Genomic DNA, 24,483 nt, shown 5'->3' with positions numbered 1-24,483 from the left:
AGAAGGGTGCTTGTGCCCGAAAGTTTGCAAACAACTATTTCTCCAACTATTTAGTTGGTCTAATAAAAGATATCGCACCTACCCAAAGAACCTGGTCTGCCTAGACCAACATGGCTACAACCAACATCCCGCAAAACATTATAACTTTGAGAGGATGCAATTGCACTTAGCCCACATTTTACTTCTTGAACACATGGGTGCTTGCATTTTTAGTGCAGTTAACATGTTCTAAGTGTAACGTGTGACTGGAGACAGTGCGGTGATGCTAGCAAGGTATGCATTGCCATGGAGATTATACCATGTTTCTTTGCAGCTCTAAGTACCTTGTGCAGAGCAGTGTGCTAATACAGCCACAGCGCACAGGACCCGAGCGAGGTTGGGTATCTCTATGTGGTTCTTGCATTTTGGTGTACTGATGGTGAGTATCCATTGCAACAATTCAGCTATTCCACTGATGTCAAACATCCCATTTTGGCATTTTCAGATATTTTGATTTTTCGTTGCAGTAGGACTTCTCCTGTTGATTTTTTTTAAGCTTGTATAATATACACCTCTCCTCCCATGGACTTCCAAAGGAGCTCTTAATCTCTGATTTCTCACTAAGAAGAGTTACAACTCAATAGCATGTACAACTCAATAGCAATAACATGGTGGAGAAGTTTCTAGCTTCATTGCCATGTGGTTACTTACCCACTGCCTTCTTTCAGGTCCTGGATGCAGGGGCAAAAGAGGCCTTTGTAGCTGCATCTCTTCTCACTGAGCCTAGAGAGAATGAGGAGGGCACATACAAACCCATCAAGTGGCTTATTTTAAAAAGGAAAAGAGGAGGGATTTTTGTCCAACTCTATTTTATCCCTTGGGGGTCCCAATTCATCCCCATCCCCTCCACACACTGCATTTCAGTGCATGTCCCTGCAGGTGGAGGAAGCTGAATGTGACTTGCTGAAGCCAAGGTGATATGGGGCTGTGTGTAGCACCACCTGTCAGGAGAATAAAACAAAACTTGCTCCAGCCTAAAATCCCAAGAAGGAAGGAAAGAGCGAGCTAATTGGTATGCATGTGTTTTGCTTTCATTCCCATTATTTACAGGTGTAGAGTTCTGTTTCTGTACAGTTCTGTCGGGTTATCTTGGGGACGAATGCGTTAGCTTTGTAATGAGTCTCCATCCCATGCAAAACAGTGGGCTGTCCATGAATTCTCAAAAGTTGGACCCTTAATCTGTAATAAAGTGAATGTTTGCCATTCCTCGGGCTAATAAACCTTATGGACATTGTAAAATAAGCCGTCACTTGGAAACTTGGAGCTCTCAGAGCTACTCATTTATTTGGTGTTCGTATTGTGCACATGACTGGTCGTATGGTTTGCAGCCAGGTGTGATCCCAGCTCCAGCATGAATTATGAGTAACTGCCTGGAACGAATGCAGTTAGGCTGGGGAACACACAAATACATGCGAATGTGCTGAAGTGCCCGGTCATGGAGCACCTGCTCATTTGCCAACTCCTTGGTGAGACCTCTATGAAGGAGGACCTCACTGCAGCAATGGAAAGAGCCATCTGGAAAGACATCTAGCTTATGACAAGGACAAGAGAAGAAGAAGCAGCCTGGGGAGAGCAAAAGCAAAACTGATCTCTTCACATTTTGCATTTGTGCACATCGACCTGTTTTACAACACTGGGTAAGTAGTATCACCTGGGTCCTACCAGTATGAGAAGGTGGGTGCCTATACACACCATTAAATCCCATTAAATTAAACAGTTTTAATCCCCATTAAATTAAACAGTTTTATACAATTTAAACGTCTTTATTTTGGAGTGTCGCATCTGTGTTTACACATACTAGGTTCTCAAATGAATTAAGCCAGGTTCCTGGCTGGTGCTGCAGGAGAACGGGACAGTCCAGCACTGACCCCCCTACCCCCCCCCCCCCCCCAGCCCTGCCATGCAGCTGTGGAAGTGCGGAGCTGGCAAACCACACAAGGGAAAAAAAAGCAGAAGCAATTCCAAAGCAGCAATTTGAAGGCGTGAACTACAAAAAAGGTTGTGGTGCCATCTGGTGGACAAAGAGGATCGTTATACATCTTTGAGTGCCTTTGTGTTTGCACATAACGAATCCATGAACACAATGCTTTAATTCCCAGCAAGCCAAACTAAACTAGATCTGAGGAGTTTTAATTTCATGCATCAGAAAGATTTTTAAAGCATCCGGAAAACCCGCTGGTGCAAACAGTCATGGTGTTGCTGTGCAAGAAAGTGCAAAAAGCGTGACGTATACAAAGGCCCGCTGGAGCCAGAAAATACAGAGTTCTCATTTTCTAGAGATGATGAACTACATTTACACCCATTGCTTAGCATAGGAAGCTCAGCAACTCTGAAAATATGGCCTTGTATACCTTGTCCTACATCACCAGCAGCTCCAGAGATGATGGATTTCCTAAGCCACCATGGAAACTTTGCTCAAAAACCCCTCTCTTCCCCAAATGGGTGGTTGCAGCATAACTGCTGGAATCTGGGCACTAGTCTCTTACTTAGGGGGCATTAGATAAAACCAGGATGGCTGGAGATGAGTCATTCTGGTTTGGGCCCAGTCTCTCCTACCTTATGTTCTAACACGTGCTCCTGGGGATCAACACTTCCCTGCCGAGACATCACAGAAATGGCCTCACACCTGGGAACAGACTGGAAATAGATTTATTTTGAATTGAATATTTTTCAGGTATATGCATCGGTGAATCCTAAGCTTCATTTCTACATCATGTTCACCAGAAAATAAGCCTTGTAAATGAAGTAACTCTCTCCAGGTGACTCCAGTCAACAGATCCCTTCCTCTCTTGGTTGCTTCACATGTAGATATAGGACTGTTCAGTTGAGTTTCATAAGTCTCCCATGTCCCAAGGAGCTAGAAGATAATGCTATGGACCTGGTAAGAGAGATGGGACTTGACAGAGAGGTCACAGTCACCTAATAGAAATACTATTTGGTGATGGGATCTGAAATAACATCTGGCAGAAAAGACTCATTTGGTCCCAGGTGACCATTATGCAGAGAGAAGGTTTAACTCTTCCTTGGCTCATTTTTCATGGGCTAAAGCCCACTCTGCTCAGCACATCACACTCCAGTCCTGACAGAGGCACCAAAAAAGCCGGCAAATATGCACATTACCAAGGCAAAGCAGCCAAGTCTCATGCCATCGGCCCCATTGCACAGATCAGTCTGGCAGCAGGAAAGAAAAGGTTGATGTATGGAAAGGGGGCACATGGAGGAACAGTTCTTCCCCAGGAAATGCAAACTGTAGTTGTGGCCTAAATCAGGGAAGAAAGAGGGAAGGAATCAGCATTTAAATGTGCTTTAAAAGTTTCCTCACCCATTTTTCCCCCATCACATGGACTGACCCTAAATGCCATTAGGTTCAGAAGACCGTGGGGTTGTCTCTTTAGCCCAGGAGACACATTCAGTAGTTGCTGGTTAAAAGGCATCAGAGATTTGTGAAACTCCACCCAGTCATCCTGGACCCCAGTGCACTGGACCTCTAGTGGGATCCCAGTCTGTGACTGGTTGTAAGCACCCACTCCAGCAGTTCCACCTTAAGGTCATAATGGCAGGCATGGGCCATGGCCAGACTTGCCCCCTAAAGGGAAGGTCACAACCTCTCGGCCTGATGCTGATGTTAAAAAGCCAACTGGGTTAACTGGTGTAACAGGGTCATTCAGCAGCAGCGGATGTGGATTCACCCTTAATCTACATGCCTGTCCTTGTGAGGAGAGGCTGAGGGACCTGGGCTGATGTAGTCTGCAGAAGAGAAGACCGAGGGGGATTGAATTGCAGCCTTCACCTCCCTGCAGGGGGGCTGCAAAGAGGATGGAGCTGGGCTGGTCTCAGTGGGGGCAGATGGCAGGACAAGGAGCAATGGGCTCAAGCTGCAGCAAGGGAAGTTGAGGTTGGATATTAGGAAAAACTCTCTCACTAGAAGGGTGGTGAAGCACTGGGATAGGTTACCTAGAGAGGTGGTGCAATCTTCATTCTTGGAGGTTTTTAAGACCCAGCTAGACAATGCTGTGGCTGGGATGATGGAGTTGGGGCTGGTCCTGCTTGGAGCAGGGGTTGGGCTAGATGTGACCTCTTGAGGTCCCTTCAACCCTCATTTTCTCTGCTTTTATGATCCTCAATGCACTCGGGGCAGATCTGGCGGGGGTTGCACTTGTACCCCCCCTTTGATTCCTGCTCCACCTAAACTTTAAAACCAACTGCCTGGCAGTGGCAGCAGCATTTCTAGCGAGGCCGTGCTGAGGGAATCCATTGACTTTGTAGCTCATTATCAACTACCTGATCCCTTCTACACTCTTCATTCCCCAGGTGTTAACGACCCTCTCTTCTTTTTAATGACCTTGATGCTCCACCAACCAGGCTAGCCTCTCTTCCCCAATTCTGCTCTCTGTGACCTGCTTCTGGTCATTAAGCTCCTATTTCACAGCCCTGCAAATTGCTTTTCACTCATTCCAATGAACTTACCTTTGTTTTTGCATGAATTTTAAACTGAATGCTACAGCCTTAGGCTTCTAGCATAGTCGTAAAGCTTCTCATTTCTTTTTACCTGGATAAAAATGTGTTGTTTTATCTGTGATGATGCACCTCACTCCCCTCTTCAAAATCCTAGATCCGCCCATAGACACAGTCCCCAAACCAAAGACATTGGCTGTGTCCCCAACCAGTTTCCTCCTTCTCATCGCCTTCATCCCGGGTGCGTGAGAGTCGTGAAGATCACCAGTGTACTGAAAATCCCACACCCTGTACATCTATTAACTTTGGTGCAGATACAGAGTGAGAAGACAAAGACAACCCCTACCCCAACAAACTCTTAATCTAACTCAGGGTCAATATCAACAGTTTAGATGAGATGCAGAATGGGTCTCGTGGAGTCCCAGTTCGAAATCCGCTACCCCCTAAGCACCACTCTGATCATACAAGTGAATCTGCATAGGGGCAGGGCTTTGCCTGCACTCATCCTCCTCCAGGATCTGGCCTTAAGCACAAGGGATGCTGGGACTTACTGTTACTCGACGTTGTGCAGTAGAGATCGGTTTTGGAGCAGTTGGTTGGATTGCTACAGCTGCCATTATTAGTGCTGCACACATGGCAATGCAGTGAGAAAGCTGTGGAAGGAAAACACACAGCTCATCGACTGGTTGTTGATATCCTGATGGCCTGAGAGGTCATCCCCTGTCTCACCTAACGAGCTGCCATTACTACGTGCTCAGTAGCAGCCAGAAGTCTGCCAAGAGCTGCAATATCACAGCTGAGGATGGTACCCAGGCACTTCTCCAGTCCCAACAGGTTGTGTAACTCCAGCAAAAGCTATGGAACCAAACTGGTTTAGGCCCAGGAGTTTAAATGGGACGTACGAAGTGCATATAAGTATATGGCACACAACAAAAAGAACGAGAAACCAGAAAAGTTTTAGGGATACATGGGAAAGACTCAAATCAAAACTAAATTAGAGATGCAACAAGCAGATCATGGGCAAGAAGAAAGCTGCAAGGATGATTTGGGGTCTGGAAATCCAGGAGGCATAGGAAGATCAATCTATTTGCTTTAGCAAGAGAAGGGTAAGATATGACTTGATTTGCAGTCGGAGATTGTTAGTCGTATTAGTCTAAAGTCACGAGCGTAGAGATGTACCTTATAGACGGTGACACTACAAGGGGAGGAGAGTCCGGGCAGTCGATCTCTCTTGAATTTGGCAGAATACAGCAAAATGGGGTCAAGTGGATGGAAACTGAAACTCAGCTAGAAACACAGGCTAGACAGACGATGAGGGTACAAGCTGCCTTGGAACGGAGGGGATCATCCATCGACTGGATGCTTTTTAAATAGGGTTGATGTCTTCCTAAAAGATCTGCTCGAACTCAAACACAAATCAAAAGCTCTGTGCCAAAGCTCCTGGCTGGAGATCTCTGGCTTGCGTTATACAGGACCTCAGACATGCAAGTCATAATGGTCCTTTCTGGCCTTACTCCCAACAGCTTGATGGGGGATTTTTTCAGTGCATTGATAGCCAAGCAAGCAACAAAAAAAGCCAGTGTATTCTTTGTAAAGGTAACCCAGCAGTTTAAACCTGAAGACAAAGGAAGAGCAGTAGGTTGAAAGCATGGCAGATTGAACATAGCCTGTATGAAGAGGAGCAGAGCAACTCCAAGCAGAGATCTCTCAAGCAAGTATGGAGGGGCAGCTGCCAGCATGCAAAGATAATGGGAAAAAGGAATCAGGACTTGTGGTAGAGGTGATATCTTTTATTAGACCAACTAGATTTTTGCAAAAAAAAAATGTTTTTTTAAATCTTTAATTGCAAACTTTCACACACAAACACTCTTCTGCAGGGTTTGTGCCCAAAAGCTTGCAATTAATTTATTTTTTCTTTGCAAAAATCTAGTTGGAATAAAAGATACCACCTCTACCATGAGTCCTGATTTGTTGTTTTTTTTTCCTCTAGACCAATACGGCTACAACTTGGATACCTGATAGATAATGAGAAAATTAACAGTATCCCCTTGGATTTTCACTTCCCTTTCCTTCCTTGATCCAGAGCCCTCGCAAGTCAGTGGGGGATTACTTTGCTGACTTTCAGGGAATCAGACCCATCATTTGTAAATGCTGTAGGGGAAGTAGCGTAAGACCACTGGATCCCTGGGGGTGAGGGAAAGTGCCTTACCTCTCCCTGCCCACAGGACAGCAACCAGCAAAACGATCAAAAAAGCCTTCATCTCCTTCAGCGTCCCTCCACCGGCAGAGAAAAGGACAGGTTCTTCATTGGGGAGAGCAAAGTGCCTTTTCCCAGTGACACCAATGGTTTTAAAGGCTTGATCTCAGTTGGCCTGGCCCAATGGGCAATGGCAGATGGCGTGACACATCCGCCCATGCAGTTAATTGCCTCATGTATTTACTATTCCATTTACAATATTTGTTCTAAGTGTTTCTCCTTTGTTACAAGCAGCAGAGATGACAAAACCCCATAAAATCTATTTTTTATTTGTGTTTTATTCTAACAAAGTTCCTGTAAAACTGTGAGGTGCCTGCAGTTCAGCAAACTGATGTGGATACTCTTTCCGGCTTTGAAAACACCCTTGAAATCCCCTTTCAACTCGTGCTTCCCTGCCTTCCCAGCTTATGTAAAACTTTCTTTATAGAGCACTGCTGCTTTCACTCCACTGTCAACACTGGTTTATGGCTTTGTTTCCTCCTAGTCTTTGCAACTCGAATCCTATGTCACAAGCCTCCCCTTCCCTTTCCATAGCTCCATGGGGGCTCGCGTGAGAGATGTGGGACCTAAAGCAGTCGTCTAGTGTGAGAGTGGGCTATTGATTGGGCTGCCAGGTCTAAACGAGGCTTAGCCCGTGGTCTTTACCATCCAAGTGCTACTTGGTGACCTTCCTAAAATAAGTTTGATGAGTCTCAGTCCTGTTCATAGAGCACTGCATTGGTGATATATTCATGCCTCTTCGTTCGGAGCTAGCAAGGGAGGCCACGAACTAGCTAAGGATTTATCTGCAGCCAACAGCTTCTCCTTCCAGGTCACGATCAAGACAGTGCACATGAAAGCTAACACCGTGCTGCCATTTCTACAGCATTTCTGTGACTAGACAGAGGCCTTCAGCTGCCTGGAGGAGCAAAGCAGTTCTCTGCTTTCACCCGTCTCCTTTTTTTGACCCCCTCACCTGTATCCAGATCTTCCTGTACCGATTCATTCCCAGTCCGTGTCCTATTGCAAATGTCATGCGTTGCAATTCAACTATTCTCAGTGTCGACCCGGACAGGACAATGATAATGGGTTGAATTAACCAGGGGAAATGCCAGGCTGGGTATTAGGAAGGAGTTTCTAACTATGAAGGTGGTTAAAGTCCCAAAGAGATGACATAGGAAAGCTGTTGGATCTCTCTTATTGGAAGTTTTTAATGGCAGGTTGGATAAACACTTGGCTGAGATGGTTTAGACAGGGATGATCTGCTGGGAGCAGGGCGTTGGACTGGATGTGACCTCCTGAGAGCCCTGTTTTATAATTCTATGAAATCTCAGCTTGAAACTTTATAAGAGCTTGTTTCACCTCTGCGACATCTCCATCCACAAAGAACCAGCATGGCTCTTACAGTCTGGATTAACATTTGTTTCTGATTAACATTTGTTTAAAGAAGACAAAGACAAAAGAGAACTGAATTTCCACTTGTGGGAAGGAGAGACAACACAGCATGCGAGACGCCTTCCATGACAGCTACCTTTATATTAACATACTACACGTGGTGTGTACACACGTACTAACTTTCTGACAGTTAAACTGGCTTAACTTTTATAAAGCGGATATAACCGTCAGAGCGTACACATGCATATGGAGCGGAGTTGGCTTAAATGCAGTGCAAGATAACACACCTCTGAGGGTGTGTCTACACGTGCATTTAAGTGTACCTAAATGTAATGAGCATTAGCTTAATGCGCATTAAGCGGGTTTAGGCAGGCGTTGACCCATGCAGGCATTAATGGTATGTGGACTGACTTGGGACTGAAGTTAGATTCTCTTTGTACCCTGCGTAAATTCAGGCAGACCCACTTAATAAAGTTAGTCCCAAATCAGTCCACCCCCACAGCGTTAGTGCGCTTTAATGCATCTATGCATCCATTAATACGCTTTAACTATTCATGCCTAAATTTGATACCTGCATTTGCAGGTATCAAATTTAGGTATGAAAAACTTAAATTCACCATGTTTAAAGCACATTAAGGGTGCACATGTGTAGACACATGCCTTAATGCACCTTAAATTTGGGCTAACGCTCCTTAAAGCAGCTTGTGTAGATGTGCCCTGAAGTGCATTATCTTGAGCCGCATTAGTTAAGCTGACTTAGCTCACAAGATGGCTACCACCATGTCAAGGAGATGTACATGTGTATCCTCGAATGTGGCTTAACTTAAGTCAACTTAGTTAAGTGGGCATAGTTAAGTCGCTTTATTTTAAGTTGGCTAAGTATGTGTGTACGCTCCCATGGAGAGACACCGTGGTTTGAGATGTGTTGTATGAAGACAACAGACTCCTCACCTCTCTGCTAAGCACAACACTGACTCTCTTTGCACCCTACGTAAATTCAGGTAGACCACTTAGTACATAGCATGCAGAGAAAGAGCCAGCCTTCACTGAATACCGAGGAACAGTGGTTGACAATGTATTTGCATTTGCAAATCCTGCCTTTTTGCCTCTGAAAAACCATTTTAAGAGTTATGACCATCCAATCAGAAAATAGAATTATTCCATGTGTCTCTGTACCACTCAATCCAACCGATCAAATGTTGGCTACTCCTCACTCCTGATAAACTACTTGTGGCTACATTACAGATCAAGAGCTACTGGCAGAAATCTTTTGGGAATGGGCTTCCCCCTGGGCAGAGCTGCCAGCACAAAGTCAAGGCACAATTTCTATCCCATGTCAGCCCTATTTTTTTACACAAAAGGCAAATAAAAGATCTTTTAAGCAAAACAAGGCTTAAGGAAGACAGGGGGTTGTTAACCCAGACTTTCTTCTGGTGGGGAGTTCAGAATGGCTACCGCTATGCAATCAGACTGCCTAGAAATCTAGAAAAGTAGGGCTGGCGAGGCCCTCAGGAGGTCATCAGGTCCAACTTCATTCTCCAGGCAGGATCGACCCTGTCTGCAACAACCTAGGCAATATTTGGGGAAACATTGGTGTTTTTTTCTTGCCTGATGTGGGAACAGAGAAAGAGGCAAAATTCACGAAGGATGTGTCCTCCTTCTGCATGACTGACATGCCACTAGAACCAGAAGCAATTCATCACCTCACATTCACCTCTCTTAAATTCTTCCATCAACCATATTTACACTGCACTCTTCGAGGAGGGAACTTTTTCAATCAAATTGCAGCTGCTGACTCGCACATTGTTGGTATGCTGTCCTCCACCCCATTTGCAGCCTTTTCAGGATCTGTGGGGGGCTAGGTCATGAGCCATGTCACTTCTTAGGACAGTACGTGTGTTTAGCATATATGGATGGCAGACTGGCTCTGACCTGCACTGTATATGGGATCTATATGTTGCCCATAAAAATGGCCTGGTTTATTTACCCCAAGTCTCTTTCTGAAACAGTTACACAGACCTGGAAGATGAGAAGCAGGGCACCCACAGCAAGTTTGCAGATGACACCAAGCTGCGGGGAGTAGTAAATATGCTGGGGGGTAGGGCTAGGATTCAGAAACACCTCAATAAATTAGAAGAATGGACCAAAAGAAATCTTCTGAGGTTCAATAAGGACAGATGCAAAGTCCTGCCTTTAGGATGGAAAATTCCCATGAACAAGTATAAGCTGGGGACAAACTAGATAAGCAGCAGCTCTGCAGAATCAGACCTGGGAGGACAGAGGACAAGAAGCTGAACTGGAGCCAGCAGTGTGCCCTCGGTGCCAGGAAGGCGACCGGCATCCTGGGCTGCATCGGTAGGAGCGTTGCCAGCAGATCGAGGGCAGTGATCCTTCCCCTCTATTCAGCACCGGGGAGGCCACATCTGGAGTCCTGTGTCCAGCTGTGGGTCCCACTACAGAAAGGATGTGGACTCATTGGAAAGAGTCCAGTGGAGGGCAATGAAAATGGTTGTGGGGCTGGGGGACAGGACTGGTGAGGAGAGCTCATTACTGGGCTGATTTAGTCTGGAGAAAAGAAGACTGAGGGGGATTGAATAGCAGCTTCAACTCCCTTACTTCCCTATGATCCGATGGTACTGGTCCTCAGGATACAGGGTCAGGTACGGGGTCTCAGCATGCCAGCTACCCCACCTGAGGGTTTGTACCATACCTGGATATATCAGGGCCCTGATATTTTGATTGAAACCTTTTAGTGCTGTTGAGATACAGCATATCTTAAAGATGTGATTAGGCTTTCCAGTTACCTAGACCTTAGCTCTAGAAGGCTCTGCATGATTCGAAGTCAGCCGTGTTAAAAATAGCAGGAATCCAACTACGCAGCAATTATTAATAGCAAAAAATTACCTTTATAACACCTTCTAATTATTTTATAAAGTAATACTGCATGACTTCATGATACTTGGTGTCCCTCAGTATCTATGCTTTTGCCCATAGTGTACCCAAGATGTTACTCAGAGTTTATCCCAACCAGAGTGTACCTCCTTGGCTAGATCAGTGGCTAATTTTTGGTCCCGATTCGATCAGAAACCCTAGGCTCTACCTTCTCAGAAGCAATGCTATCATTTTTCAGGATGCTTGTTGCAATAGGGCTGAGAGGCAATGTCCTACCTGGAAAGTCTGCCTCACAACATCCATGCAGATGCAGCCAACACGTGGTGGGAGGGCAAGATGGAAGTGAGGGTGCGATGGCCACAGGAAGCAGCAAGTCGCAGCTCAACAGCTGCTCAACTACTGCCACGTGTCGCCTAGGCACGTGTCAGAGCAATTTCTCAGTAGCACCCATTATCCATCTGCATAAAATTTCTCTGCAAGGTGTGGTCCTGTTATGAAACAGAGATGACCTTTAAGTCTAAGACAGATGGGGAGCAGGAGTCCGTCGTGCGTCAGATAAGGTCCTTGTGCCACGGAGGTATTGCTGCTCTCAGGGCCTGACTTCAGTCCCTAGCTTAAGTTGAGCTCCCTGTTACACAAGTTTTGCTGGCCACACTTCGGAGGCTTTGATATTTTTATAAGTTTATTGTTCTGGTTTCTACCGGGGATTGAGTGGGGAAAACAGTGCTGTCAACAGGGCATCGCAGGGATCTGAATTCCTGCAATAAAGCGGCTGTCGTGTTGTCGTACCTCCAAGCTCTTCATTGACTTAAGGTTAGGTTAGCTTTTATGTGCTAACAGCAAAGGTTACAGAGCTAGGTCTGTGGAAACACCATACCCCTTGCAGCTGCAGGGGGGGTGGCAGGATGGCCAAGGCATCTGGCTAGGGCTCCAGAGGTATGAAGTCAAGTCTTGCTCTTGACCCAACTGCAAACCCGGGACGTGGCACAGATACTGTGCCATTAGACTCAAGATGCCCCTTGGAAAAGACCAGCTCTTTGCTTTGGTTGGGTTTTTGATTACAGATAAATTACTAGAGCAGTTCATCCATTGCAAAGAACTCAGCAAACCCAGAGCAGAGCAGAGCAGGAGGGCTTTGCCCCCATGGCTCCGATTTGAAATCTCTGGGTTTATCTTGTGAATTATACATAGGTGTTAGCACACATAACTCTGGGTTTGTTTTATGAATCATGCATAAGCACTTGTTAAGATTGAGCAACACCCTTAAAAGGCTTTCATGACCTCAGGTTGAGAATCACTGCAGCAGGGAAGCCCCGTGTGCTGGCATAGCCCACGTGCCCGCTCGGACCACGGATATCTCCCTGTTGATGGCTGATGCTTCTCTGCGATCAAAGCCTCAGATGGGAAGTTGTCTGGGGAAATCGTTTATTATTAAAACATAACTCTTTTATGGACTTTACTCATTTCCTTTTACATGTCTTGTGTACATCTGCGGTCCTGTTGGGTCTGAGCCTGGAGTGAACTGGGCCGACGCTTGTATGGATTTCCTTGCAGGCGACGACACATCCCCAAGCTCCTAGCAGGTCCTTTGCCACCACACTGACTGTCCCAGCCCCCAGGAGAAGAAGCTGAGCCAAAAAGCCTATGAAGCTGGGCAAGGGTTTCCAACCCAATTGTGTCCTTTGGAAACAAGGCCCTTTTTCATCACCGCTCGAGCCCTGCTGCGACCCCCTCTTCCCCACAACAAGTGACCAGCCCCTGAAGATGTGCTCAATGCACACCCCTGGGTGCAGCCCCCGGGGACTGCCTCTGCGTAGCGGTCATTGAAGTTGTGCCCACTCTGCAGTGGCCGTGGGGAGGTTTCTGCACGGAGAAGATACTGCAGAATAATGACAGCATTTTGCTTTCCGTGGCTGGAAGGGATCTCAGAGGTCCCAAGTCCAGCGCCCTACACCGAGGCAGGATGCTAACCCATCCCAGCCAGATGCCCATCCAGCCTCTGCTTGGCACCTTGCAGGGAAAGGAGGTGGACAAGCTGGAGAGAGCCCAGTGAAGGGCAATGAAAATGGTTCAGGGGCTGGGGCCCATGTCTAGCTTTCCAGACAGTCATTTGTCTTCCTTATCGGCCTTGCAAGGCCCCGGCTGTTAGTCCCTTCTTGAACTCAGCGAGACAGCCCCCTCCATTTGCAGGGCAATGGGGGTGAAAATCAAGGGCAGATCTAAGGGGTGCCGTTGTCCCCCAACCTTTTCATTATTGCTCCAGCCAAACTTTAAAACCAGCTGTCTGGCAATAACAGCTGCATTTCTATTCAAGAAGGGCTAAGGGAGGCAATTGATTTCACGGCTCATTGTCATCTCCTTAATTCCTCCTCATTTCTTTCTGCTCTACAGGTATTAATGACCCTCTCTCCTTTCTAATGATTTTTATGTTCCACTATTCAAACTATCTTTTCTTTTCCAGTTTCACTGTTAGCTGTCCTGGGTAACATCTCTTTCCTATTGCACAGCCCAGCAGACTGTTTGTAGCTCTTGCTATATGAACTCGGGTGAACGACTGATAGTGAAGTATTGGAGGATTGGCAAGGTGCTCAAGAAGGCTAGATTTTGTTTTATGGACCCGAATAAGAGACATGCATTCAACCAGAATGACTGCAGGCCTAATGACACAATATCTTTTGTCTATTTTTGGCCTATTTGTTGAGCAAACACATATCTAACTATTGGAATGTGCACTAGTTTGCTAGATTATATATAAATGTTTAAAACAATTAAACATTTATATATAATCTACCAAACTAGTGCACATTCCAATAGTTAGATATGTTTTTACTCTGATCTTAAACTGAATAATAGAGTCCTAGCTCTATCACCTATGAAGAAAGCTTCTAGTTTCTCTTTAATTGGGGGAAAAAAAAGTGTCCTATTGCACATAATGATGTCCTACACATTCAGCACCTCTTTTTTTCAAAATCCTGGATCTGCTGACGGTGCAGAGTCCCGAGGCTGGATGCCGGCATTGTTTCAGCACTAGATTTGTATATTAATTATACCCTCATGACTGTAGTTCCTGCCAGGAAGAGTCCTTATCTGGTCTCTTTAGCCAGAAGGGAGATTGGTAGCAAACTCCTGAGGATACAGATAACATTTATCACAGCAGCGTCATCGCCTCTGTCTCCTGCGTCTCTTTGCCTTGGGGAACTGAAGCACAGGGAAGGTCAAATGACTCGCCTAAGGTCATGCAAGCAATTGGTGGCAGAGCCAGTTGAACCTGAGTCTTCCCTTTCCCCGCCCTGTGATGTAAGCATCTGACATCATGCTGACATCACATGTGGGACAGGTGGGTCCTCTTCCTTTATGCACAGGGGAAGCTTAGAGAAGCAAATGCTAAACCGAACAGCCACCCTCCTGCTCCAGGGCTGGTCACCATGTGGTGCTGGTTTGTAATGTCTCTGTGAAACTGGTGTGTGCCTCAGTTTCCCTCCCTTGACCGGATGCTAATATACACGGCGAAGCAATGGCTTAATGCTGCTCTGGACTGGATCTGGGAGTGAGGATGCTTTTTGCAGGTGCCATCCCAGAAGCTAAAGAGAGTCCTCATCACAGACTCAATGGATCAAGTTTGCCGATGCAGTGAATTCAGGCCCCAAGCAGGAGGAAAACATCAAAGAAACCCCTGGGAGAGAGAATAGCTTGAAGAAACAGACTCCCCAAATACACAAGGGAAAGGGAGGGCGTCCTGGGTGACCTGAACTCTGCTTAGGGTTGGGCCGGAGCAGGTCTATAAAGACCAGAAGCCCTGAGCAAGGGGATCCAGGACCTGGGGCCCTGACCTATAACGACAACAGCCGCTGGGCTAGCAGCTGACTATCTATTGGAGATGAGTGTAATGCAACCTGCATTGCCTGCTAATTCTACTGTGGAGTCAAACCTTCGCATTTTCTCCACAAAGCTTTTCAGCATATTCTGCTATAGTATAAGCATGGTGCTTAAATGCGCTGTTCTGCCATTGCCGAAGCTTTCAGCAGGTTTCAGGCAGTTATGCTCATGATAAGCCCAGGACTTCTTGGCAATTTGTCAATAGGCAAAGCCATTCAGCAATTTTTCCAATTATTCAGTTAGTCTAATAAAAGAGATCACATTTACCCAAATAACCTTGTCTTTTTCACCCTCCAATTCCTACGATTCTTCCATCTGTACAGCTACCAAACTGCTTCCCTTGACAAGCCTTTTCCTCGGTGCTTGGGAAGTCTTGCTCTTTCAACTGATCCAGAGATCTCTTATTTCTAGGTAATGCCTGCACTTTAAAAAGGCCTCTCTGCTTCTGGCTGTGCCCGCTAGATGGCAAGAGATAATTACGGTCTTATTTCCGTTGCACTTTGCACCCTGCGCAGTGACTCACACCAGGGCAGAGCCAGTTTAAACACTGCTGTACCTAATGGGTCGTGGCCTTATCGTGAGCATAACTGCTGGTGAGGAAGCCTGAAACCTGCTCAGGGAGGAAAAGGCTGGCTCCAGTGCAGGGCAAAGGGACTTTCTTGCAGCTTTAAGTTCTGGTTTCTTATAAGTGGCCACTTGGGTTTCTCTAGGGAAGCTCTTCTTCGCTGTGTGCTGAGCTGGCCTGGGGGAGCAGGAGGCAGGGGCTGGGACGTATTGCATCCGAGGCTTCCCATGTCTTTCAGCTGAAGTTTCATTGCAAAAGAAAGCTCCGAACCCCTCCATGACTTTGGCAAATCAAAGCCTAACAAAAGAGCAGGTCTTCAGTAAAGCCCGTGTCCATGTCAAGCTGCAGTTGCTTTAGCTGTCTTCCTTAGGGACAGAAGTTACACATAAACCAGTTTAAGTGATCAGAAACCGGTTTTAAACCTGTAACAAAACAGAAGCTCAGTGCACATAAACCGGTTTCGAAATAGCCAAACTGGTTTAAGATAAACCTGGTTGAATACACAAGGGAAAGGGAGGGTGTCCTGGGTGACCTCTCTTCTCAACAAGGAGAAATGCAAAGTGCTGCACCTAGGGAAGAAAAATGTCCAGCACACCTACAGCCTAGGGAATGACCTGCTGGGTGGCACGGAGGTGGAAAGGGATCTGGGAGTCCTAGTGGACTCCAAGTTGAACATGAGCCGGCAGTGTGACGAAGCCATCAGAAAAGCCAATGGCACTTTATTGTGCATCAGCAGATGCATGACGAATAGGTCCAGGGAGGTGATACTTCCCCTCTATAGGGCGTTGGTCAGACCGCAGGTGGAGTACTGCGTGCAATTCTGGGCGCCACACTTCAAGAAGGATGCAGATAACCTGGAGAGGGTCCAGCGAAGGGCAACTCGTATGGTCAAGGGCCTGCAGACCAAGCCCTACGAGGAGAGACTAGTGAAACTGGACCTTTTCAGCCTCCGCAAGAGAAGGTTGAGAGGCGACCTTGTGGCTGCCTATAAGTTCATCACGGGGGCACAGAAGGGAATTGGTGAGGATTTATTCACCAAGGCGCCCCCGGGGGTTACAAGAAACAATGGCCACAAGCTAGTAGAGAGCAGATTTAGACTGGACATTAGGAAGAACTTCTTCATGTTCGAGTGGCCAAGGTCTGGAACGGGCTCCCAAGGGAGGTGGTGCTCTCCCCTACCCTGGGGGTCTTCAAGAGGAGGTTAGACGAGTATCTAGCTGGGGTCATTTAGACCCAGCACTCTTTCCTGCTTATGCAGGGGGTCGGACTTGATGATCTATTGAGGTCCCTTCCGACCCTAACATCTATGAATCTATGAATGTAGTAATATCAGACTTTACTGATTTGGGTCAAACTGGTGTATGCAATGTGTGTCCCACACCCCTTCCTGGTTTAAGTTAAACCAGAGTCCCCCAGCATGCTCTGCAACCCGAGGCTGTGCCAGCTGGGGGTCCAGTGTCAGCAGAGGGGAGGGTTTCCCCCAACAAACACCCCCTCCTCAGCCGTACCAAACCGAGGAGGGGGCATAGGCAGGGGGACCAGCTCTGGGGGAGAAACACCCCACTGGGGGCTTCCCTCTTCCCCCTTCCCCAGTGCTAGGGAGACCCTAGCTGGAGGTCTGGTGGGGGTTTCTCCCCATGCCCCCTCCTCAGCTGATTGGAGGCTAAAGAGGGGCCGCGGCTGGGGAAATGGCCCATCTCCCCAAGCCGGGAGGTGAGGTCTAGTGCCCCCCTGGCTCCTGCTGTTGTCCCCAAACAATGGTGAGTTCGTGCCCGGTGCGCTTGTGCCAATAAACACACAGGGGTGAAGGATCCAACTTAATCTTTATTTCTGCGCAGAAAGTGGTGCTTGGCAATCGTTTGCAAAGCAAGCACCCACACCTCAGTGGGCGTCTGCCTTATATAGCTACGTAACAGGTTAAACTTGCTGATGTGACGAAACGTATAGCAAGCCCAGCAAGTAACCCCCCTTCCAGCTCCCCCCCAAGTAACCCCCCTTCCAGCTCCGGACTTTGTTGATACAGCTTTCCTTCTAGCGAGGCCAGCAATTAAGCAACTAAGCAACAAGCGATCTCCCCCAGCCTAAACAACCTACTCTATGCCCTTGGTTAGATAAAATACTTTTCAAACATACAAAGCTGTTTCCGAAGTAGAAAATGCATAGTGAAAGTTCAGGGGTACCCATCATATCCCCACTTCGAGACTATGGCCCTTATGGAAAAGGCCCATAGTTCTCGACTATCTTTTTCATCTCCAGAAATCTTTTTGCTTTCTCCCGATTGTTTTGGATCGGGTTTGTAACTGATGATTTTATAAACATCACACGGTGAATGGGGGAAGAAATTGATTTCTTGAGTATCTCACAACACTTTGGCGCACACTGTATCCCACAACAGATCATCAAGAAAATACCCATACTTGCCACAATTAATAGGAAAATTTGCTTAAGCCATGAAAGATTAGGGAGCCAAGAAGTAAGCTATGAGAAGTCGAACCCTTCCCCTTGCTTAATGTGGGACAGAACCTTTTTTTATCTTCTGCACTTTTGACTCTATTAACTCGGAGTTATCTGTCAAATTAAAACAACACATTTCCTCGAACTCTTCACATCCGTGGTTATGCCTCAGCAACAGGTAATCTATGGCTGCTCTATTTTGCAGAGTAGCTCCTCTTAGTTCTTTTATTTCAATATTGAGGGCAGCTAGGGCCTGTGAAGTTGTATGTAGGCCCTTTGCCAGGGCACAGGCCACCTTACCAAGCTGCCTCTCAGCATCCACTACTAGGCCTGGCACCCTTACTAGGAAAACTGCTAAGGACACTACCTCGGCCTCACTCAGGAGGTTTATGTCACTATCACAGGATTTATCTAGCACCTTTGAACCTCTCCGGTGACGCTTACTAGAGGTCTTAGGCATACCTGGTAGCCAGACAGTCAACCGGCCCAGAGCACAAGGGCCTCCTGTGGCATTGGCTGGGATATATGAATAGGCAGTCTTCCCACAAAGGAGGAACCGCCCCCGGGGTAATATAACATGACCGTAGTTGTAAGATACATTAGTCATGTCTGAGCAATTGAAAATTTTTGTTTTTTCTGTGGTAATGGTTCCCCACATGGAGTTGTTAGTGTAATTGATTGGACCTCCTATTCCCCCAGATGCGAACCAAGTCTGATTCCGGAGTGCTTCCATTGGAGTGGGCACCCCTATAAGGCATGACGTGAAAATATCATTAACCGATATTTCACCTGCCAAACAAAGATAAGTGACATTTAATACGTCCTTTGCCAAATGAACCCACACATTTTGACTCTTATCGAACTTTTGATGCACCAACCCCTTAGACTCTAGAAACATTATACCTACGCAAAGAACTATTTTTCACATGGTTGACGTTTAAACAGAAATTTGAGTCCTTTTACTGGCTCTGCTGTCCAACGGTGTCCGTTTGTGTCGGCTTCCAGTGCGACACTCTCAGCAACTTCTCCTGCAGGTGGTACTTCTGGTGCGGCCTTCACCCGAATGTAGTGTATTCACGGTTTTACCCCCTGAACCTTCATTGCAGCATGAGTAGTAAGAATCACAGGATACGGTCCCTTCCACCTGGGCTGAAGCGGCTCGTCTTTCCACATCCGGACCAGTACCTTGTCTCCGATCTGGAACTTGTGGACTGGTGTATCTAGAGGGAGTGGAAGTCATTCCTGGACATACCTGTGGAGAGAAGACAATACAGCAGACAAAGAATACAAATAATCTTTTACCCAACCTTCCCCTTTTACATGTATTTGATTCCCATGCGTCACCACTGGATTCTTAGGATATGGCTTGCCATACATTAATTCAAATGGACTAACTCCCAATTTAGCTCTAGGGGCTATGCGCACTCTAAGCAAGGCAAGAGGCAGAGCTTTGGGCCATTTCACTGAGCCTCCTGGCAAAGTTTAGCCAGCTGTCTTTTTAGAGTCTGATTCATTCGTTCCACCTGTCCACTTGACTGTGGTCTCCATGCTGTGTGAAGGTCCCATTGTATCCCCAGAGCCCGGGAAAATGCCTGGGTCACTTCTGACACAAAGTGTGGCCCTCGATTCAAGGCTAATCCCTCTGGGATTCCAAATCGTGGAATCATTTCTTTTAGCATCACCCGGACCACTTCTTTTGCTTGGTTGGTTCGGCACAGGAAGGCCTTAGTCCATCCAGTCAGAGTGTCCACAAGCACTAACAGGTATTTGTAGTGTCCCTTCCTGGGAACTTCAGAGAAATCTATCTGTCAATATTCTGCTGCTAATAGTCCTTGCCTTCCTGCTCCTGGTGGAGGTTTGGGGGAAATCTTAGGATTGTTGGCACAACAGATGGGGCATCTACGCACTATCTGTTCTGCTGTTTTTCTCATCTTAGGTCCCACTACAATTCTTTGGAGACCTTGGGTCATGGCGTCAGCTCCCATATGGGTGCTCTGGTGGTACTCTTGGAGCACTTTGCTAAGAATCAGTTTTGGCATCAGGACTTGTCCCTCAGGCAAAACCCATCATCCATCTTGTTGTTCTTTGCTTCCCAGTTTCTCTGCGAGTTGGTTCTCTTTTTCAGTATATTTCGGAGGTTCCTCAAGTAACATTACCTGAGGCATCAATGCCAACATTTGAGTCTCTTGAACTTGTCCTCTAGCTGCCTTTTTCGCCGCAGCATCTGCTCATCGATTTCCTTTAATAACGTCAGCATCTCTCTTTTGGTGGGCCTTACAGTGCACCACAGCTACCTCCAGTGGTTCCATCACGGCTTCAGGTAGTTTCAGGATCTCTGTTCCATGCTTTACTGGGCTTTTACTTGCCGTTAAGAGTCCTCTCTCTTTCCATATAGCTCCGTGGGCGCGTAAGACTCCAAAGGCGTACTTCGAATCCGTGTATATAGTGGCTCTCTTTCCTTTTGCCAAATGGAGAGCTCAGGTCAGCGCAATAAGCTCAGCTCTCTGTGCAGAGGTATTTGGAGGCAAGGCGTTTGCTTCCACGGTATCCCATGATGTAACCACAGCGTATCCCGCCTTTCAGGTTCCATTGTCCATGAAGCTGCTTCCATCTGTGTAGAATTCAAGGTCTGCATTAGGTAGTGGGGCACCTTTAAGATCCGGCCGGCTAGCATACACACCCTCAATAGTTTCAATGCAATCATGCTGTAATCCTTTGTTTTTGCTGCAATTAACAAATCATCCATATACTGTAACAGGGTTCCTGATGTCCCTTTGTCCCACTTCTGAAGGTTGGTACTTAAGGCAGTGCTGAAAATAGTGGGACTGTTCTTAAAACCCTGAGGCAAAACTATCCAGCACAATTGGGTTTTTCTCCTAGTATTCGGGTCTTCCCACTCGAATGCAAAAATCTCTTGACTGTCTCTTTCAAGTGGGATGCAAAAGAAAGCATCTTTCAGATCCAGGACTGTAAACCACTGTTCCTCTGCAGACAAAGTAGTCAGCAAAGTATAAGGATCCTTCACCACCAGATGAAGGGTCACCGTGACCTTGTTCACGGCTCTGAGGTCCTGCACGAAACGATACTCATTAGTGTGGGGTTTCTTTACAGGCAAAATGGGGGAATTGAAAGATGATTGACACTCCCGAAGTAAACCATATTTAAGGAATCTCTTTATCAATGGTTCCAGGCCTTTCCAAGCTTCTATTTTCAATCGATACTGTGGCACCCTGGGCGGAGTAATTCCTGGCTTTAAATCAATGCTTACAGGGGTGGCCAGTTTGGCTTTTCCTGGCTTCTCTCCTGCCCATACCCATGGTACTACAGCGTCTTCTACTTCTGGGGGAATTCTCCCTTCCTCCCCGTCCTGCAATAGGAGACACACCTGAGCTTTCCAGGCTTCCTCAGTTGGTATCTTCATAGTAATTTTCCCCTCTGAAAAGGTCAATTGGGCCTGCAATTTGCACAGCAAATCCCCCCCAAACAAAGGTATGGGGCACTCAGGCATATACAGGAACTGATGAGACACTTTCTTTCCTCCCAATTTGCATTCCATGGGTGGCACAAAAGGACGATACGTCCGCTGGCCGGTGGCTCCAATTATGGGGATCTTGGTTTTTGATAAGGGTCCTTTAAAATTGGTTACAACTGAATGCGTGGCTCCACTATCTACTAGAAAGTCAATAAGTTCTCCCCCTACTTGCATTTTAACCAGGGGCTCGTCGGGGGAGACAGAGATTACTTCAGTGTTAACCCCCGGTCCCCGTCACTCCTGGTCAGAACCATCCAACATCAACAATCTTTCTTCCTCCTCTCATCTCTTCTTCTCCCTCTTAGGGCACTCATTTTTTCAATGCCCTTCCTGCTTGCAAATAGCACACTGATTAGGTCCCAACCTGGGACCCTGGCCGTAGCCTCCCAGAGCATAGCCCACGCCTCCTCTATGCCCTCTACTTCCCCTGCCTCGTCCCCGACTCCTCTGATCTACAATTGCCACTGCCAACAACGATGCTTGTAACGATGCCTGTGCCTTTATTCTCTTATCTTCCCTTTTCTCCTTAACCTGATCTCGGTTGGAGTATACCTTATAAGCAATCTCAATCATGTGGCTGATGCTCATTCCAGCTGCTCCTTCAGTCTTCTGTAGTTTTTTCTAATATCTGGGGCTGACTGTCCTATAAACAGTGTGTTAAACATCTTGGCATTTTCTGGCAGCTCCCGATCTAAATCCATCCACTGTCTGGCTGCCTCGCATAACCTCTTATAAAAACTGGATGGATCCTCCTCCGGACCCTGCTGCACTTCGTACAATTTAGACAAATTTTTCTGCTTGGGGATAGCCTCCCGGAGAGCAGCCAGCACAAACTCTTGATACAGCTCTAACTCCCTCCGGCCCCCTCGGGTGTTGGGATCCCAGTCTTGATTTTTCTTAGGGCAAAGTTCATCTACCTCACCAGCTGGGTGATGCTGCTGTGCTATCGTGCGTGCTTTCTCTAAGACCAACCTTTTTTCTTCTGGAGTCAGAAGAGCGGCCAGTAAGGCCTGAATATCTATCCAGTTTGGTTGGTGGGTGAGGAAAATAGTAGAGAACAACTGTGCCATTGCCTCCGGATTCTGGTGATATTGGCCCACAGACTGTTTCCAATTTATCAAGTCTGCTGTGCAGAATGGCACATGGACAAAACCTGGTTCACCCTCAGGACCCACCGCTTATCGTAAAGGGGCCTAAACTACTGGTTGGGCCCCTGATCGTAAGCGACTCGTCACAGGGCTAAATGCCGCATCTCCTACAGTCCCTTCTACCACCAGATTGCTACCACCCACATCCGCCGGACCCGGGGACGGCAACCCAAGGCTGTCAGGGGAGGTGTCGGACGACAGACTGGATGAGCCAGCCGGAAGTCCCTGACAAGCTGTTACAGGTGCAGTGAAAGTCCCCTGTGGTGACGCATGGCTCACAGGATGAGATGGGGGAGCTGTGGGAGCAATTAGCAACTGCACGTCTCCCTCCTCCAGCTCCTTTGGACATACTGTGGTGACCCCCTGCAAAGCCATTACCCCACTTCCCCTAAATATCCCACACAGCTTCTGCGTAACCCCATCCCCATACAAAGTCATATATGCCTCTACATAAAGCATCTCATCCCACTTCCCTTGGCGCCTACAAAACAACTGTAACTGCAAGATTGTGTTATAATCCAAAGACCCATTCTCCGGCCAGGCTGCACCATCCGCAAGTTGGTACTGTGGCCAACATGTATTGCAATACCGAATCATCTGTTGTTTTGTCATAGGGTCACTTCCAAACTTTGGCCAATTTTTCAAAATGCATCCTAAGGGACTGCAGGGTGGAATCTTAGACTGGTTACATCCCATTATCCGACTACCGGACGGCGACCGCTGCTCAGCCTCAGAACCAAACTGATTAAAGGGAGCTCACGGGGCTGCCACCCGATCTCACTCACCTAGGGCATCTATACGGTCTGAACTTTCAAAGCCGTCTCTTTCCCAACCTGCCCAAAATATGGAAAGAAGTACTCACCAGTCCATTGAAACCTCCCTCGGCCCACCTGATTAAGTTGGTCCTTCGAGCGTTGCGCCGTTGTGCCCCTCCACAACTCCGTCAGGCAACCAGGAGACGGTCAGACCTCCGATGAATAAGGTCGGTGGTGCCTGGCCCTCGCGCCGTCCACAGTTGTTGCCGGAGCCGAAGAGGTGGACCGGGCAAGGCAGTCAGCTAGGGTCCCATCTGGGTCGCCAGAAATTGTTGTCCCCAAACAATGGTGAGTTCGTGCCCGGTGCGCTTGTGCCAATAAACACACAGGGGTGAAGGATCCAACTTAATCTTTATTTCTGCGCAGAAAGTGGTGCTTGGCAATCATTCGCAAAGCAAGCACCCACACCTCAGTGGGCGTCTGCCTTATATAGCTACGTAACAGGTTAAACTTGCTGATGTGACGAAATGTATAGCAAGCCCAGCAAGTAACCCCCCTTCCAGCTCCCCCCCAAGTAACCCCCCTTCCAGCTCCGGACTTTGTTGATACAGCTTTCCTTCTAGTGAGGCCAGCAATTAAGCAACTAAGCAACAAGCGATCTCCCCCAGCCTAAACAACCTACTCTATGCCCTTGGTTAGATAAAATACTTTTCAAAACATACAAAGCTGTTCCCGAAGTAGAAAATGCATAGTGAAAGTTCAGGGGTACCCATCACTGCCATGGCCCATTGCAGGGATCTGGCTCCCTTTCACTTCTGCAAAGCGAGGGTGAGTTCCCTTTCTTCGAGTTCCCTTTCTTATCACTTCAGTCTAAGCAATTTACAGAAACCCACAGCAATTGAATCAATTCAGCCTCGGGCTTTTTGACTCTCTGTCCCTAGGAGTGTGCCAAGAGTGATGGAGAAAAAGGACATACAAAAAAACTAGAACTCTTGGTTCCAAAATGATACCTTTTATTAGACCCACTGGAAAATGGCAAGAAAATTGTCCTTTTCTGCAAGAGAAAAAGGATGTATTTCTTCCTAGATAACTCAAAAATTGTGGTGGAAATTTTCTGCATGCCCCCTTTCAGACAG

General features: G+C 47.1%; 1 long non-coding RNA gene across 1 annotated transcript; it reads right to left on the bottom strand.

The window, feature by feature from the left end:
* Nucleotides 1–17,262: 17,262 nt before the first annotated feature.
* Nucleotides 17,263–23,912, bottom strand: LOC132249212 (uncharacterized). The gene is made up of 2 exons (XR_009460605.1): nucleotides 23,455–23,912; nucleotides 17,263–19,164 (listed from the first exon to the last, which is right to left on the bottom strand). It is a non-coding gene; the product is annotated as an uncharacterized LOC132249212 (long non-coding RNA).
* Nucleotides 23,913–24,483: the final 571 nt, after the last annotated feature.

Source organism: Alligator mississippiensis, chromosome 3 (assembly GCF_030867095.1).
Source record: "Alligator mississippiensis isolate rAllMis1 chromosome 3, rAllMis1, whole genome shotgun sequence".
In the NCBI taxonomy this organism is placed as follows: domain Eukaryota; kingdom Metazoa; phylum Chordata; order Crocodylia; family Alligatoridae; genus Alligator; species Alligator mississippiensis.
Note: the sequence above shows the minus strand (reverse complement) of the source record. Positions and strands in the feature narration are given on the sequence as shown.